This window comes from Sus scrofa, chromosome 6 (genome assembly GCF_054392235.1).
Source record: "Sus scrofa isolate SSC_HxYL_T2T_F1_AM1 chromosome 6, Sscrofa_HxYL_maternal_Yorkshire_Landrace_v2.0, whole genome shotgun sequence".
In the NCBI taxonomy this organism is placed as follows: domain Eukaryota; kingdom Metazoa; phylum Chordata; class Mammalia; order Artiodactyla; family Suidae; genus Sus; species Sus scrofa.
Genome location: NC_139388.1, coordinates 108,256,881 through 108,275,175, shown reverse-complemented (window position 1 = coordinate 108,275,175; position 18,295 = coordinate 108,256,881). Strand labels below are relative to the sequence as shown.

At 47.0% G+C, this 18,295-nt stretch overlaps 1 protein-coding gene across 1 annotated transcript in view; it reads left to right on the top strand.

Annotated features, from left to right (window-relative positions):
* The window catches only part of EMILIN2 (elastin microfibril interfacer 2), a 56,273-nt gene that overhangs the window by 6,768 nt on the left and 31,210 nt on the right, over window positions 1-18,295 (top strand). The window lies entirely within an intron of this gene.

Sequence of the window (18,295 nt, the reverse complement as noted above, 5' to 3'; positions counted from 1 at the left end):
TCCTCTTCCTGGGTTCCCAGCAGTTAAGATGCTGTGTCTGAAAAGCCCTGTGATGTCGCCAGAACATTTACACGTTCCTTCAGCTCAGCCAGGAGATGAGGTAGGGCAGGGCCTGGGGTCTGGGAAGAAGAACTTAAAGCTCATGAGCTACCCTTTCTACCTTTCTTATCTTGGAGAAAAACGAATAGGATTCAAACAGAAGTTATAGCCTTAAGAAAAATAGTTTGCTTCTTGTGAAACATCATGTCATTTTATTAATTGATCTTCCAAGATCTGTGATTCTCTTGTGTTGGCACTTGATAAATGAATTAAAATTCTGAGACAGACAAGCGGAGCTGGGGGTGGGGGTGGGGGCAGGGCTCCCCTGAGGTAGTCAGTCCCTCCAGGCTGGCTGGTGTAGCCAGTGTGTTCTGGAAGAGGAGATAGGAAACTCGGCTTCTGGCCTGAGCTCTACCACTGCCGAGCTGTGTGACTTCAAGCTAGTCACTCAACCTCTCTGAGGCACCTTTTCCTTGCCTCTACATTACAGGTGAGACGGCATAGTTAACAGAACTTTAAAACTCACTCTTACGCTCAGGTAAGGTACACTGAGCAGCAGTGTCTGACCAACACACCTTGTTCTCATTGTTTGGAGTTGTTTCCTCTTAGGTGGTCTTCTCTTGGAAGGCTTTGCATTTCCTGACATGTAGGAGAAAGAAAGAAAGAAAGACATTCAGTGACCTAAGATAATAATAAGGAGTTTTCTGGTAGCCTAGCAGCGAAGGATCCGGCATTATCACTGCTGTGGCATGGGTTCATTCCCTGGCTGGGAAACTTCTGCAAGCTGTGGGCACGGCCAAAAAAAAAAAATTGGAGTTCCCATTGTGGCTCAGAGGTAATGAACCTGACTAGTATCCATGAGGACACGGGTTCAATCCCTGGCTCCACTCAGTGGGTTAAGGATCCAGAGTTGCTGTGAGCTGTGGTGTGGGTCACAGATGCAGCTCGGATCCAGAGTTGCTGTGGTTGTGGTTTAGGCTGGCACCTGTAGCTCTGATCTGACCCCTAGCCTGGAAACTTCCATATGCCGTGGGTACAGCCCTAAAGAGGAAAAAAAGAAAGACAATAATTAAGAAAATGAAATGACTGGAGTTCCCATTGTGGTTCAGTGTGTTAAGGACCCGACATTGTCTCTGTGAGGATGAGTGTTCCAACCCTGGCCTCGCTCAGTGGGTTAAGCATCTGGCATTGACGGGAGCTGCAGTGTAGGTGTAGGTGCAGCTCGGATCCAGCATGGCTGTGGCTGTGGTTGCATTGTAGGCTGGCCGCTGCAGCTCCGATTTGACCCCTAGCCCAGGAACTTCGGTATGCCATGGGTGCGGCCCTAACAAGAAAAAAAGAAAGATAAATGATTGAAATTGACTTTTTGGGGGTCTTTTTAGGGCCCTACCGCACAGCATATGGAGGTTCCCAGCCTAGGGGTTGAATCAGAGATACAGCTGCCAGCCTACACAACAGCCACAGCCACGCGGGATCCGAGCTGTATCCTCAAAACTACACCACAGCTCACAGCAACACCGGATCCTTAACCCACTGAGGGAGGCCAGGGATCAAACCTGCGTCCTCATGGATGTTAGTCAGGTTTGTTTCCGCTGAGCCATGAAGGGAACGCCTGAAATTGACTTTTAAACATGAAGTGAGACGCTCAGAGAAATGCTTAGAGGTTACTTTGGAAGCAGAGCCAGCTGTGGAGTTTGGGGGGGAAAGTCTGTTAAATGACTACAGTTGATTTAAAGCAAGTGCTCCGGTCACTGTGGGCCCTGATTCCTGGATCTGCAGGTGTTTGGGTGCCCGTGGCGGGTCAGGGAAGAGAGATCAGTTGATGGACCGGGTCGCCCATGCTGACTGGTCGCCCATGCTCATCCGGCCAGGAACACGCCGTTTTAATGCTTTGCTCTTGGAAAACATCCTCTTCCTCTTGCACGGCCTATTAAGACGTGTTGCTCGTGTTTACTGAGTGTGACAGTGTTTCACACACTGTTTTTTAAAACCTAAAACTGACTGACCGCCAGCGTTCAGATTCTTCCAGGCTGTCACCCAAATGTTCTGATTTACTGTTGGCTCCATGACGGTTGCCCGCCTGGGCATTAATGCTTCCGGGCTTGATGCAGCAGGTCTCCTCGACTTAAAAATAGCAATGACCCACTTGATAAAATGACTCCAGCGGGACTTTGCCTGGCAGATGATTTTCCTGGGTGAATCCAGGGAGGAACAGGGTGGTTTTCAGCATGACAGCAGCTCACGTTGGAGGAAGAATAATGAAGTTCACCCATCAGTTTCCTTTTTTCCTTCCTGCTTGAAAGTGGTGTGGTGATGGGTGCTGGAAAAAAAAGAGGGAGGGTTCACGCTAACCCAAAATTCCTGGTTTGAAAATGCTGTAGAAGCAAACTTTCCTGGGTGTGTCAGAACCTAGCCGCTTTTTTTGTTTTCCATCTAAAAAAAAAAAAAAGTAGAAGATTAAGGAATACGCCTAAACATGACTCTTTGCAGCATCAGCCTTTTTTAGGACTGTGTATTTTGCTGGACCTTTGGTTAAAAGAAGTTTGAGACAGAGTTTAGGTGAAGCCTTCTCAAGCTGATCATTTGAAAGGGAATTTACTGTGAGACTTGTCAGCTGGCCCCTAACGTGCATCAGCTTTCCCCGCTTTGGTGATTATCAGGGTCTGCCGGATCAGATGTGTTGGCTTAATTGTGTTATCTTTTCCGGAGATTTGCTCACAAGCCCATCACAGGGTGCGAGAGATTTCCCACTTGCTTCGAGCTGCTTCCCTGCATCTGCTCAGCGTGGATGCTGTTAAAAGATTTTGAGATAAGGGCCTTCCCCCCGATCCCACCCGACCCCCCACCCCCAAACCTTAGTAACACCAAAAGCCACTAGTTTTCTGCTAACTGAAGCTTTTCCAGGCATCTTGAAAGCGGAGCCCCAAAGCGGTGGTAGTGGATTGCAACAGAGCTCAGGGCGGGCCGAGTTTCACAATCCAGTCCTTCGAGGGAGATCTTTTCACCACCAAAGTGATTCTCTGGCTCTCATCAGTTTCAACCCCAAGCGCTCTCACATGCCAGGGGAATGACCGCCTTGGCAAGGAGGCTTCGGGAGCCTTTCTGGATATTTTGAACATTCCAGAATCTCAAAGCCAGCTGCTGTCCTGACAGTGCCCAGGCTTGGCTGACGCATCAGGTGGCCCCTGCTTGGAGATTCAGCTGTTGTCCCCACTGGGCCAGCAACTCTCCAGGGCCACAGCACAGGGTCAGGGCCCTAGCTCCGTTGTGATAAATGATGATCCTGACCTGTTGCATCATCTTCTGGCCACTCTCAAGGTTTTTGGGAGTCGTTCTCTTGCATCACTGCAGAAAACAATGAGCAAGATGGAACCCAGACTCCCTGCTCAGCAGCAGACAGCAGACAGGGAAGGCAGAGATGCCGTTCACCACTGTTTCCTGAACCAAATAGCAGGGCACCCTCTAGCCCCTCCTGGGCAGAACAGACGCTGAGAAATAATAATCCCAGTGAGGCTTTACTCCGCATCATATTTTTGAAATGCTTATTTACGTCTTTGACACTTTGTGTTCTTTTATACAAAATGGCAATTTGAAGGCAGCAATGAAAAAAATTCCATTCTAGCGCTCCTGTTGTGGCTCAGAGGTAATGAACCCGACTAGTAGCCATGAGGATGTAGGTTCAATCCCTGGCCTCACTTAGTGTGTGGGGGATCGCCCATTGCCATGAGCTGTGGTGTAGGTGGCAGATGTGGCTCACATCTGATGTTGCCTAGATCTGCTGTTGCTGTGGCTGTGACGTAGCCTGGCAGCTGCAGCTCTGATTCAGCCCCTAGCCTGGGAACTTCCATACGCTGAGGGTGTGGACCTAAAAAAAAAGAAAGACAGACCAAAAAAATTCACTTCTGATCATCTTTCTTAATCATTGGCCCATATCTTCAGAAGTACAAATATATGTATATCAGGTCTGAGCTCCTAGTAGATAAAACCATTGGTTGTATGTGTGAACACTAATCTGATCCATTAAAAAAAACCCCTAAGTCCTCATTTAAAAGGCTTAATAATGCTGGTCTTGGTAGTGTTCTATTATTTTTACTTATTTATTTATTTTTGGCTGCACCTTCGGCATACAGAAGTTCCTGGGCCAAGGATGGGACCTGGGCCACAGCAGCAACAACACTGAATCCTTAACCACTAGGCCACCAGAGAGCTCCTGGTTCTTGGTTTTTTCTTAACGAACATATATTTTTGGAGCCTCAAGACTATCTAGCACTTTGCTTTCACGATTCTGATGAAACTATTTTTTTTTTTTCTTTTTTGGCCACCCCATGGCATATGGAGTTCCTGGGCCAGGGATCATATCTGAGCCACAGTTGTGACCTATATCTCAGCTGTAGCAATGCTGGATCCTTAACCCACTGTGCAGGGCTGGGGATCAAACCCTTGTCCTAGCACTCCAGATATGCTGCCAATACCATTGTGCCATAGTGGGAACTCCTCTGATGAGATTTTAAAATACCTGAATATACAGATATATAATACATAAAACATGTTATAAGTGAAATATATGTATAAATGTATTGTATACAAAACATATCTAAAATAGCTTTGTTGAGGTATAATTTACATAAACTATATATAGTTAAAGTTGTATAATTTAGCATGTGTTTGTACCTGTGAAACCAACATCACAAGATATAGCACATCTTGGAGTTCCCTGGTGGCCTAGTGGTTAAAGATTTGGCATTGCCACTGCTGTAGCTTGGGTTTGATCCTAGCCGAGCTTCTGCATGCTGTGGGTGTGGCCAAAAAAATATATACAGAACATCTCCATCACTCCCAAGAGTTTGCCCACACCCTTTGTCATCTTCCCCTCTTATTTCCCACCCCCAGCTCCCTCCCCAGGCAACTGCTGATCTGTTTTCCATCACTGAAGATGAGTTTGCATTTCCTAGAGATTTATGTAAAAAGCATCACACAGTATGCACTCTTACGTTAGTTTTTTCCTTCAGCATAGTTATTTTAAGGTATATCTATGTTGTACTATGGATCAATAGTTGATTACTTTTCAGTGCTGAGTAATATTCCTTTGTGCATGTGTACACTACCATTTTTTTTTTACACTACCATTTATATATGGTTGTTTTGTAGCTGAGGACTCATGGTGAAGTGCAGGGTGTAAACTCATTTATATTGTCAGTGATGTTACTTCTCTGATGTTTCTGAAGACCACTTGAGATGGTAAATACATAACAGATGTAGGACACTGGATAAAACCATAATGAGGTACAAAAAGTGCATTTCACATTTTAGCCCCAGGAAAATTGAAGTAGACTTATTATTTGAAGACCCTTGGAGTTCTCGTTGTGGTGCAATGGAAACGAATCCAACTAGGAACCATGAGGATGCAGGTTCAATCCCTGACCTTGCTCAGTGGGTTAAGGATCCAGTGTTGCTGTGAGCTGTGGTATAGGTCAGAGACTCACCTCAGATCCTGCATGGCTGTGGCGAAGGCCGGCAGCTACAGCTCTGATTAGACCCCTAGCCTGGGAACCTCCATATGCTGCAGGTGGGGCCCTAAAAAGACAAAAAAATAAAAAAATAAATTAAAAAATTGAAGACTCTAGGTTACTTGGTTTTGTTAAACAAATATTTTTGTGTGAGGTCGATGTCTGGCCCAAGACTAGGCCCCATGGGGACACAGCAAGGAACCTGACCTCTCTCTTGCCCTCCAGGAGTTTATGTCCAGTAGGTGAAATGAGACATGAACAGAAATAATGACAAAATAAAAGGTCGGCATGAGAATTGCAATAAGAGAAGCACAAACAGCTGAGGATGTTCAGATGCAGAGGAAACGGCTTCCAGCCAGGAGGAATCTGAGAACTAGTTTGCAGGTGCTGACATCCGAGCAGGGCTTTGAAGGAAGGTTCCAGTTGAAAATATATGCGGATGTGAGAGAAAGCCAGCATAGGCTGAGAAAGAACATTAGCAAAGGCTGGGAGGAGGGGGGACATCCAGAGGGAGGACTAAACTGAGGTGTCCGTGGAGCTGGTCCTGCTGAAGGCTGTAGGTCCCTGGCCTCTCCCCTTGGCTTGTAGATGGTCTTCTCCCCATGTGTCTCTGTCCAAATTCCCCCTATTTTTGTTGGGTGCATCCATGGCATGCAGAAATTCCCAGGCCAGGGATCGAACCCACACTCCAGCAGTGACCCAAGCCACAGCGGTGACAATGCTGGATCCTTAGCCCACAGAGCCACCAGGGAACTCCTAAATTCCCCCTCTTTATGAGGACACTTGTCATCCTGGATTAGGCCCCATCCTGATGCCCTCATTTTAACTCCACTACCTCTGTAAAGACCCTGTCTCCAAAAAGGCCGCCTCCTGAGGTTCTGGGATTTGCACTCCAACATGTATTCTGGGGGCAGCAGAGCATTCAAGGCATGACCCCAGTTTTGGGAGCTTGGGCTTTATCATTTAGGCAAAGGGGGTTCGTGGAAGATTTTGGGTCAGGGCCACCATCGGAGTTTCCAGATGTTTATCTGGCAATTTGTGCAAAATGGGTTCGAAACAGGGGAGATAGGTGGGGATTGGAGGACAGCAGGAGGGTCCCTATTGAGAGCCTGGCCCTGGTGCATGGTGGAGCTGAGGCAGGTCTGGTGGGAAAAGAGGGTCTGCTGGCGGAGGGATGAGCAGTGACAGAGAGGGAACAACCAGGTGACTGCTTGTTGGTGCTTCATGCGCAGGAGCTCTCCTGGGCTGGGGGTGAAGGGCTGTCTCTGAGCATCTTAGTCTGTTGTCAGTGCTGTGGATAAAAAGGGCTGCACCTTGTGCAGGAAGGTGGATTCCATGGACTTGGCTTAGACGTTATGGCAGGTGGTCTTTGTCCACAGGACGATCGGGACCTTGTTATTCACCTTTGTTGATCAGGAATCAACTCTAATCCCTCATGTGGGCAATTGAATCTATTATTATAGAAGCCCATAGTTTTAGTCTTGTTGAAGGTTTTTGCTTTATGGTAAATATGGATCCTGTCTGATGTAACTGGTCTTGGCTGAGCTGGTCCTCGACCAAGGACTGTTACTATGGACGAGAGGAGTATACGGGCTCCAGAGAAGTGTGGTTGCTCCATCGTAGATACTGGTGAGTCAAGAAAAGCTGTAGTGTGGTACCTGGGGTCCCCCTGTTTGGCACCCGGAGGATGTTTATTAACTGAATGGGTAAAAGAGAAAACAGGTGAATTGTTTTATTTTTTAAAAATTAAGACTGTGGAGTTCCCATTGTGACGCGGTGGAAACAAATCCGACTAGGAACCGTGAGGTTGCGGGTTCGATCCCTGGCCTCTCTTAGTGGGTTAAGGATCTGGCACTGCTGTGAGTTGTGGTGCTCGACCTCTAGCCTGGGAACCTCCATGAGCCGTGGGTGTGGCCCTAAAGAAAAAAAAATTAAGACCATAATTTTTGAAGCAGTTTAAGGTACATAGAAAAACTGAAGGAAAGGCTCAAAGATTTCTCATGTAGCCCCATCCCCCACATGCACAGCCTCCCTCATCAATATCCCCACTGGAACTGTGCCTTTGTCATGGCTGTGGACCCACACTAACGCATCATCATCCTCACCCAAAGTCCATAGTGGACATGAGGATTCATTCTTGGGAGAGGAAAGTTTTAGCTTGCTTTTCCTCCTGTTGTTAAAAATCACATGTGCCAAGTTTGGTTTTCAGGTTTCAGGCATGGAGACCATAAGTTTGAATAATGGTCCATGGCTTGGTATTTTTTGGTTTTGGTTTTTTTTTTTTTTTTTGAGAGTAAAGTTTTATTTGGGGTGAAATTAAGACTTAAGCCTGAGAGACAGCATCTCAGGGAGTCCTGAGAAATCACTCCAAGCAGGTGAAGTGTGGATGCCAGTTTATGAGTTTTGCGACAGAGGGAAAGTAGAAGGAACAAAAGATTTAGAGAAAACCAGTAGGAAAATGTAAATGTCTGGGTTTACTGGAGTCACCCCTTTGATATGTCATGGCTTGTGGGGTTTTTTTTGTTTGTTTTGTTTTTTTGTTTTTGTCTTTTTGCCTTTTCTGGGGCCGCTCCAGTGGCATATGGAGTTCCCAGGCTAGGGGTCAAATTGGAGCTGTAGCCGCTGGCCTACGCCAGAGCCATAGCAACATGGGATCCGAGCCGTGTCTGCGACCTACACCACAGCTCATGGCAACGCTGGATCCTTAACCCACTGAGCAAGGCCAGGGATCGAACCTGCAACCTCATGGTTCCTAGTTGGATTCATTAACCACTGAGCCACAACGGGAACTCCAAATGGCTTGTGTTTTTGAAGTGGAAATTGTGGCATACGTATGTGGTCTTCGAAAATGATTATTAATGATGAATGAAAACTTGGTGGCTTGCAGCTAAAATGAGGGCGTGTGATGTAGATTCCAGTTAAATCAACCAAAGTAATGCTGTGTGTTATCATTTAGATTTTTAAACTGGTCCTCTTAGTGTAAGCATACCTCGGTGTAAGCATACATGGATTCTGTGTGTGGTATGATACAGCTTTGATTTTGGGAGGGTTCATGTTACACAAAAGAATAATTTGGTATAATTGGCAGGTTACCGTGACCAAAACAAAAGGGCACTTTGAGAAAGTTAAGTACTGAAAATAATAGAGAAGGATTTTAAATATCAGTTTTTTTTTCTTTTTTCTTTCTTTCTTTTTTGGCTGTATCCATGGCGTGTAAAAGTTCCCGGGCTGGGGATCAGACCCTCCAGCCACTGCAGCGACAATGCCAGATCCTTAACCCACTGCTCCATAAGAGAACGTCCTAAAGATCACTTTTAGACTTCTTTGAAAATACTATGCTTGCTCGTGTATTTTATGCAAAACATGATGGAAGCGAACAGTCTTTGGGTAGTGGGCCAGCTTAAGCCCCCTCTTATTTAGGAGGGTGAGAACTGATCCTCATACCATAGATTTTTTTAATATTCTTTTTTTTTTTTTTTTTTAACTTTTTAGGGCTGCACCCTCAGCATATGGGAGTTCCCATGCTAGGAGTCAAATCAGCGCTCCAGTTGCCAGCTTACACCACAGCCACAGCAACGTGGGATATGAGCCTCTTCTGAGACCTACAGCTCATGACAATGCGGATCAAGGCCGGGGGTCGAACCTGCATCCTCATGGATACTAATTAGGTTCTTAACCTGATGAGCCACAGCAGGAATTCCAAACCATAGATCTTCTTTCTTTTAAATAAACAAAATAGGAATTCCTGTAATGGTGCACTGGAAATGAATCCAACTAGGAACCATGAGGTTGTGGGTTCGATCCCTGGCCTCGCTCAGTGGGTTAAGGATCTGTCATTGCTGTGAGCTGTGGTGTAGGTTGAAGATGTGGCTTGGATCTGGTGTTGCTGTGGCTGTGGTGTAGGCTGGTGGCTACAGCTCCGATTCAACCCCTAGCCTGGGAATCTCCATATGCCACGGGTGCGGCTCTAAAAAGACAAAAGACAAAAAAATAAATAAATGAAATAATGAAATCTATGTAATTTTTCTTAAAAAATTATTTTAAAGAGATATAAAGCTACATATATTTTAAACTTATGTCAGTTGGGCCCCTTAACTCAAAGTCTGTATGTTGGTCTCCCTCCCCCCTCAATTTACAATTTACAAGAACTGTGCCGCCCACAACCTTCCCTCTAGATTGGGACAGTTCCTAGGCTGTATTGTCTGCAGACCCTGAGTATCTGGGTCCTGTGATGGTTTTCTCAGGACCACACGGGTTTGGCCAAGTTATGGAAATCATACCTTCACGTTCTTTAAGAAAAATCCAGTTCCGCCGAGTGCAGGAGGATTCAGTGAAGGCAATGGCTTAACCCACAAGGCAGGTATTACCAACCTTAAAAGTCCATTGGCCACTCCAAGTCATCTGGGAGAAAAGTCCTTCCTCCACGGCCTCTACCACCCCTTTCTATTTAAAAGTAAATAAGTGAAATTCTTCTTTTTATCTTTCTAAACAGCTCTTTCCCCAGTACTTGTCCCCACCTGCAGGCCTGGAGGTGGGCTGGGTCGTGCAGCCAAGCTCCTTCGTAGCAGAGTCCAGGCAAAAGTAAATGTCTCTGCCTTGTTGTGTTAAGTGTGGGTTAAAAAACAGACGGTAATGCTGGGTTCGCCTGGACAACGCGTGAAATATGAAACTAGCTTATAACATTTTGGTCCTTCCCCCCCCCACCTCCCCTCAGTGTGGTCATAAATTAGAAAAGAAATACAAGTGTTCTTGTGTTTTCAATTCCCAAATTATTTTTTTTAACTGAGAATGAATTGGCCCAAAAGAAGAAAATGTTTTTATGTCTGCAGAGAAACTCCTACTGTCTTAGGATTTTCTAAGCTTCCAAGAGGCTTCCCCCAAGTTTCAGGTGTGGCCTGTTTAAGAGCTTCATCCAAAGGTTCAAAACTTAATAGATGCAAACTTGTGCATTTGGAGTGGATAAGCAATGAAATCCTGCTATAGCAAAGGGAACTATATCTAGTGGCTTGTGATGGAACATGATGGAGGATAATGTGAGAAAAAGAATGTATACGTATGTATCACTGGGTCACTTTGCTGTACAGAAGTTGACGGAACACAGTAAATCAACTATAATGGAAAAAAGAAAAATCATAAAATAAAAAAACCTGATAATGATAGTAGTAGCAATAGCAACAACAATAAAACAAAATTTCAAAACTGATTTCAGATGGGATAGCATAGCCGATTCCCTTTTTGCATGGAAAAGCAATGCAGTTATCCCTCGGAATCCACAGGGATTTGGTTCCAGGACTGCCGGTGGATACAAAGATCCACAGATGCTCAAGTCCCTTCCATTACATGGCGTAATATTTGCATATAACCTCTGCAGGTCCTCCGCGAATAGGTTAAATCGTCTCTAGGTTCCTTAAAATACCCAGTACAGTTGTGGAGGCTGTGTGAATACACAGTTGCTATGTGCGTGACAAATTCGTTCTGCTTTTTGGAACTTTCTGGAATTTTTTTTCTCCGTGAACATTTTCAATCTGAGGTTGGCGGAACCCACAGATGCGGAACTCGCGGATACCGAGGGCTGACTGTTCTGGGAACCCTGGCTGCCTGTTGAAGCGCGGCTGACGGATGTGGAAGTTGAGAAAGAAGAGAAAGCACAGAGTGACCGGAGGGAGGGATGGACGTTGCAAATTGAGTCAAGGGACACCCGGCAAAGGGATTTCGAAATGACAGTGACTTTTGGAGGAGAATTTGAGGAAATAATTTTTCCTCTTAAAAAAGAGGAAGTCATTAAAAGCGAGTTATTCGGTGGCTCTGAGAAGAAAGGTTTGGATCCCCAGACCACGGGAAGTCACACTTGCGAGCATCAGGCCCGAGGCTGAGGCAGCAGATGTTCTTGGGGCCACACCGTAGGGACACAGGATGAGGACTTAGGGGAACGAGGGGGCGAGGGTGGTCTGTGAGTCTAACTTCAGGGGTGAGGAAACACAATGTGAGTTTGGGAAGCAGCATCGTATAGATCGTAGCAGGGAAAAGCCTGCGGCAGCGCTGGCCCTGCCCCTTAAGAATGCTTTGGGGAATGCAGGCCTTGTTCGTCTGGATCAGGCAGCCCTCCAGTGAGGGGGGTGGTTGCTTGGACCCCAGGGGACCCCACACTCCCCCCCCCACCACTATAGACGTGAGTCCTGTCCCGCATTTCCCCAAGCGAGGAAGTTAAAACTAAGCATATGGACTCCCTGGAACAGGCAGATGCTGTGTTTTATGTTGCTGGGCGGGCCCTACCCTTGAAGATGATATCATTTTTAGCAAAGCCTGTTTGCTCTCAGTCCCCAACGTTCTTAGAGTAAATCTGAAGATGTCACTTCACTGTCTAGGGCAGCTGAGTTGGGACTGAGCCTTGCAGCTGGGCTGCTGTCCTTTCCTTTCATTGCCTTTCTCTTAGGATTGTAGAATTTTTTTCTGTCCTCAGGTTAAGGAGGGTGATGACAAATTGTGGGGAAAACTTCAACTTATTATGCTGTATGATCAGAGCAAATGACGGAGAGGTCCAGAGGGTGTTAGGGTTTGGACGCTAACTTGCCTAAGTACATAAGGAAATTAATTCAAGAAGAAACAGAAACCTAAGCAGCTTCTAGCTGTGGTTTTTCCAGCAAACACCTCCCTTGTACTGGGAGACCGACACCCTCCTACATGTACGCTTTCATTTTGAACTTGTTGCCTTGGTCTAGGATCTGTTAATTTTTCGTTTATTTATTTATTTTTTTGGTCCTTTTGCCATTTCTTGGGCTGCTGCCGCAGCATATGGAGGTTCCCAGGCTAGGGATCGTATCGGAGCTGTAGGTGCCGGCCTACACCAGGGCCACAGCAACACGGGATCCCAGCCGTGTCTGTAACCTACACCACAGCTCACGGCAATGCCGGATCCTTAACCCACTGAGCAAGGCCAGGGATCGAACCCGCAACTTCGTGGTTCCTTGTCGGATTCGTTAACCACTGAGCCATGATGGGAACTCCTAGGATCTGTTATTTTAAAAAATGTATAAAGCTGTATTATAATCTGATTTTGATCAGGGCTCACCATTTAGATACATCCTGCATTTCAGAAATACATTTGCCCGAGTTCTGGCTTTTAAAACTTAGATGGATCGGCTTAAGGAGTCAAGTAAAATATTGAATGTTTCTTTCCTTCCATGTTATTAATTTCTCCAGGAATCTAATTTATAAAATGTGTAATGTAGCATAAAAAGAAAAGAGAGGAGTTCCCTGGTGGCTCAGTGGGTTAAGGATCCAGTGTTGTCACTGCCAGGGCTCTGGTTATTGCTGTGGCGCAGGTTCAATCCCTGCCCAGGAACTTTTGTGTGCTGTGTGTGAGGCGGGGGCGGATGAGAATTCTGATTTGTGCTGTGATGTGCTTTAACCTGGAAGAGGGCCCTCTAGTTGCTCGACTTTGTCTTGTGTGGGGAGACTTGTTCAGAATGTGGAAAGACAGTGCTGAAAGGAAGAGACCTTGGGGCTCAGAGTCACCTCCTCAGATCGTCTTTGTAGATGCGCAAAGTTTCAAACGGCCAGTCTTCTGATGGTCAGTAAGACACAGTGGATTCAGATGCAAGAGTCTCTTCTGCGGGGACAGAAGCATTTTTCCTTCAGGAAGTTCTGAAGTCCCTTCCAGCTTCAAAGTTTATAGCCCCCACTGTATAGTAAATACTTTTGGCAAAATGTTACTCCCATGATAAGCTCACTTATTTGTTGATTGATAGGACCACAGAAAAGAAAGGAAAAATTTGTCACAAGCAGTTCCTAGAAAACCAGTTCACTGTCTTGTCAACTTCTAAATTAGAACACTGAGACCAAACTTTGTAAAAGTGAGTACCTGGATAAAAAGGAGGTTTTGATGCAGGCTGCAGGATGGATGCAGCTGAGATGAAAGGGATCAGGACATGCCATCTCAAAACATGCCACTTTGCCATATCAAACACTTTCAACGGAAGGCCACTGAGAAACTGCAGAGACCAGAAACCTTTTCTGTTCTCTCTGTTGATGCCTAAAAGCAGGGTGTGAGCTTCGTGCATCCCCTGGACCCTTATCCCCAGAGACCAAGAGCCCCCACTGAGAGGAGTTTGCAGAAACAAACCTTTACTAAAATAGCCCTCACGGTCTGCTAGTTTCCCCCATGTATTTCCTAGCCACAGTCCCAGTTTTTGCCCCTTGAAGCCAAAACTCTCTTTGGTCATTTCTCCACAGTTGATCACCCTTTGTTAAAACAGTACATAAGCTTCTGATCTAGTTGCTTTGTTTTCACTCCTGTCCTGTCCTCTGTGCACGTAAAAATATTAATATCAGTAAAATCTGTACGTCTTTTCTCCTGTTAATGTGTCTTTTGTTAGTTTAATTCACAGGCCCCAGGAATAAATCTTAACAGGGTAGAGGAGAGGGTTTTTTTCCCCCTCTCTCCTGCAAGGAACTTATATGCTAAGTGACATAAGCCAGTCACAGAGGGACAAATCCTCTGTGATTCTACTTATATGAGGTACCTCGAGCGGTCAGATTCATAGAGACAGAAGTTGAATGGTGGTTGCCAGGGCTTGGGGGAGGCAGGGGTGGGGAGTTGGTGGGATGTTTGTTTTTTGCCCTTTTTAGGGCCGCACAGGCAGCACATGCATGTTCCCAGGCTAGGGGTGGCATCAAAGTTGCAGCTACCAGCCAGAACTGAGGCTCGTCTGCAACCGACACTGCAGCTCATGGCAACACTGGATTCTTAACCCGCTGATGGAAGCCAGGGATCAAACCCGCATCCTCAGAGATACTGGTACTTATCTGGCTGAGCCATAACAGGAACCCCAGGGAGCTGGTGTTTAATGTGGGTGCAGAGTTTCAGCTTGGGGTGATAGAAAAGTTACAGATATGGGTGGGGGTGATGTTTGCACAACACTCTGTGTGTACGTCATGCTACTGAACCATACTGTTTAAAATGGGTAGGATGGTACATTTTATGTAATGTGTACTTTATTACAGTTAAAAAAAAAAAAAAAGGAATTATTGTGACTGGACCGAACTGCTGTCTGGGAAACTTGGAGCAGCAGCTGAACGCCAGACAACCAAGTGTGCCCTGGTGGCCGTTCGGCAACTCTGGGGCACGGCTTCTCCCCTTGTGAGTGGCTTTTCCTTGTCCCTCGGGAGGCGGTGTTTCCCCAGGCGGGGGGGGCTCCCTGCCAGGGAGGAAAGAGCCTCTCCTTCATTCTCTATCCCCTCCTCCTTGAGCCTGTGCAGAACCACACATGCAGAGTGAAGCAACGAGGCTTGGCTCCAGGTTCTTTGGAGCCAAGAACTGGAAGAGGGAGAGGAGTTTGCTAGAAAGTGTGTTCTTGGGAGAAATCCCAGTCAAGGGAGGGACCCCAGGGGCCCCGCTGGGCTTTCGATTTGTGCAGTGTTCAAATAAAATCCAGGTAAATACTAAATGCAGGCAAAGGATCCTCGCCATGTGGAACTGCTGTCTAGATGGTCCTCTGCCAGTGACACGTGGTGATTTCAGAGAAGCGGTCTCCTGGCAGAGGCAGGGATGCAGGAGGAGAAATGAGAGGAGCAGACAGATGTGAGCCCCTCACTGATCCCTGGACCGTCTCGTGACTCTCAGCCAGCCCCGTCCAAGAACTTCCCGTGATGCCGGAGATGTTCATGTTGGTGACTGAATGCTGTGGCCACTGTGGCTGTAAAGCCTGTGTGGATAGTGTGACTGCGGAACTCAGTGTTCAGTTTGATTTCATTGTAATCGGTTTACCTTGAAACAGCTCCCCTGGTTAATGGCGGTCTCATGGGACAGCCCAGCACTGGGTCACCTCCTGAAATGGGAGTCTTGTCCTGTTCTCATAACTGGATTCTGGAGCTTGAGTTGGTTCTAGAAGGATTGAGGACTCTACATCTGTGGGGTTAGACCTGGGGATCACCGTGGTTTTTTTTTTTTTTTATGCCTCAGTTCATCTTTTCTTTTTTTAATTTTAATTTTTAATTATAGCTGATTTGCAATCTGCCAATTTCTGCTGTACAGCAAAGTGACCCAGGCATACGTATATAGACATTCTTTTCTCATAATACCTTCCATCATGTTCTATCCCAGGAGACTGGATAAAGTTCCCTGTGTCACAGGGAATGACCTCATTGCTCATCCATTCTAAATGTAATAGTTTGCATCTACTAACCCCAAACTCCCAGTCCATCCCACTCCCTTCCCCCTCCCCCTGGGCAACCATAAGTCTGTCCTCTATGTCTGCGAGTCTGTTTCTGTTTTGTGGACAGGTTCATTTGTGCCATATGTTAGAGCGAGCCCACACATAAGTGATATCATACGGTATTTGTCTTTCTTTTTCTTCTTCTTTTTTTATTTTATTTTATTTTATTTATTTATTTTTTTGGGTCTTTTTTTGCCATTTCTTGGGCCGCATCTGCAACCTACACCACAGCTCATGGCAACACTGGATCCTTAACCCAAGGCTGGGGATCAAACCTGCAACCTCAAGGTTCCTAGTCGGATTCTTTAACCACTGAGCCACAATGAGAACTCCTGTCTTTCTCTTTGTGACTTACCTGACTTAGCCTAAGAATCTCTAGTTGCATCCATGTTGCTGCAAATGGACTTTTTTTTTTTTTTTTTTTTTGGCTTTTTAGGTCTGCACCCGCAGCATATGGAGGTTCCTAGGCTAGGGGTCGAATCGGAGCTGTAGCCATTGGCCTTTGCCACAGCCACAGCAACACAGGATCCGAGCCGTGTCTGCAACCTACAACATAGCTCACAGCAATGCCAGATCCTTAACCCACTGAGCAAGGCCAGGGATTGAACCTTCGTCCTCATGGATGCTAGTCAGATTTGTTAACCACTGAGCTATGACAAGAACTCCTATTTTGCTATTTTTTAAGGCTGAGTAGTATTCCATTGTGTATATATACCACATCTTCTTAATTCATTCATCTGTTGATGGACAGTTAGGTTGCTTCCATGTCTTTGCTATAGTGAATAGTGCTGCTATGAACATAGGGGTACATGTATCTCTTTGAACTGTGTTTTTGTCTGAATAGATGCCCAGGAGTGCGATTACTGGGTCATATGGTAGTTCTTTATTTAGTTTTCTGAGGAACCTTCATACTGTTCTCCATAGTGATTGTACCCATTTACATTTCCCTGCAGGGTTTTTAATAGGGACAGTGGACTTGTCAGAAGTAGACCTAGTGTCATTAATTAATTGTTTGATCGATCAGTTATTGGTTACTGGTGGTAGGTTGCAGATGTGGCTCGGATCCTGCGTTGCTGTGGCTGTGGCGTAGGCCGGCGGCTACAGCTCCGATTAGACCCCTAGCCTGGGAACCTCCATGTGCTGCGGGTGTGGCCCTAGAAAAGACAAAAAAAAAAAAGTCCAGCTTTGGCCCTCGCTGACCACTGAAGCTGATTATTAAGCTCAGTTATTAAGCACAGTAGGACAGACACTGTGTTGAGTGCAGGGATTCGTAGAGGACAAAACCAACAGGCTTCCTGCCCTCCCAGGGCCCACGACCCTTGGGGAGGATGAAGGCTGGATGAGCAAACACAGGTGTGAACGGAAGCAGGTGACGGGTGGTCTCACCTCCGCAGGTAGGAAGGTGTCTTCGTGGGGGTGACATAAAATGGAGGTGTAGTCACTTGTCATTCTGTGTGACACTTTTAGTCATATAGTCCCTGAGCTCCGATTCAGCTTCTCCAGTCCTTTTCTTCCAACTTCCTTCTCATTAGCATCTCCTGGGCCCATCTGGTGCCTTGATATGGTGACTAATCTTGTAAAAATAGTGAGCCCTTGTTTCACCCCAAAACATCCCAGAAGGGCTTCAGAAGGAGAGCAGGGGGCAGGGAGAATGGGGGGAGAGTGGGCAGGGCTGGGAGGCAGCTGGTTGCCACCACCCCTGGGCCCTCAGGGTGCCTGAGGCAGCTGGCTGGGGCTTCCCCCGCCGCGCGCCCCCGAAGGACAGGATGCTGTTTCTGTTGGTCCGGAGACTGGAATAGGAGCCAAGACTGCAGCCCCACCCTGCAGTGACTCTGTCCCTTGCCCACTCCTACCCCCACCCCCTTAGCCCCGCCCCCGCACCGGGTGCCCTCCGCTGAGTCAGTAAGTATCCACCCATTGTCTCCATAAACCCAGGCCCAGGGGCTTGGCTCCATTCATCCACTGCCTGGTTGTCGGCCCCCAGGGTGTCTGGGCCTGGGGTTCACTTCTCAGCTCTGCCTGCTCTTGGCAATTGTGTGAAGAGTTTTTGAAAGGTACATGTGTCTGGGCACCCCCTCCCAGAACAGTGACATTAGAATTTTAAGGGTAAAGGCCTGGGCCTTTATAAAAGCTCCCTAGCCAGGTTACTGTCCCGCAGCACCAGGGTGATGGGGGAAGGCCTGGGAGTACTACCCAGTTCCCCCCATCCTCTGGGGAGCCCCTGGCTACCCCCATGGAAGGGCAATCCCATTTCTGTGGGAATCTCCCAGTAGGGCTGTGGGGCCCAACACCCCCTGCCTCCCCCACGGCACCCCTGCCTCCCCCAGCACCCCTGCCTTCCCCATTGCACCCCCAAACTGAGGTCTGAGGACCCGCAGGCCGCTCAGGTATCGTGTCCTCCTCATGTGCAGGGAGGTGGCAGTGAGCTTTCCCATGGCAGTGGTGGCCCCTGATGGCTTTCAGCTGTCACCGCGTCTGCAAGAGGGGCTGGAAACTTGGTCAACATGCGGGCCATTGAAACCAGAAACCCTGTGG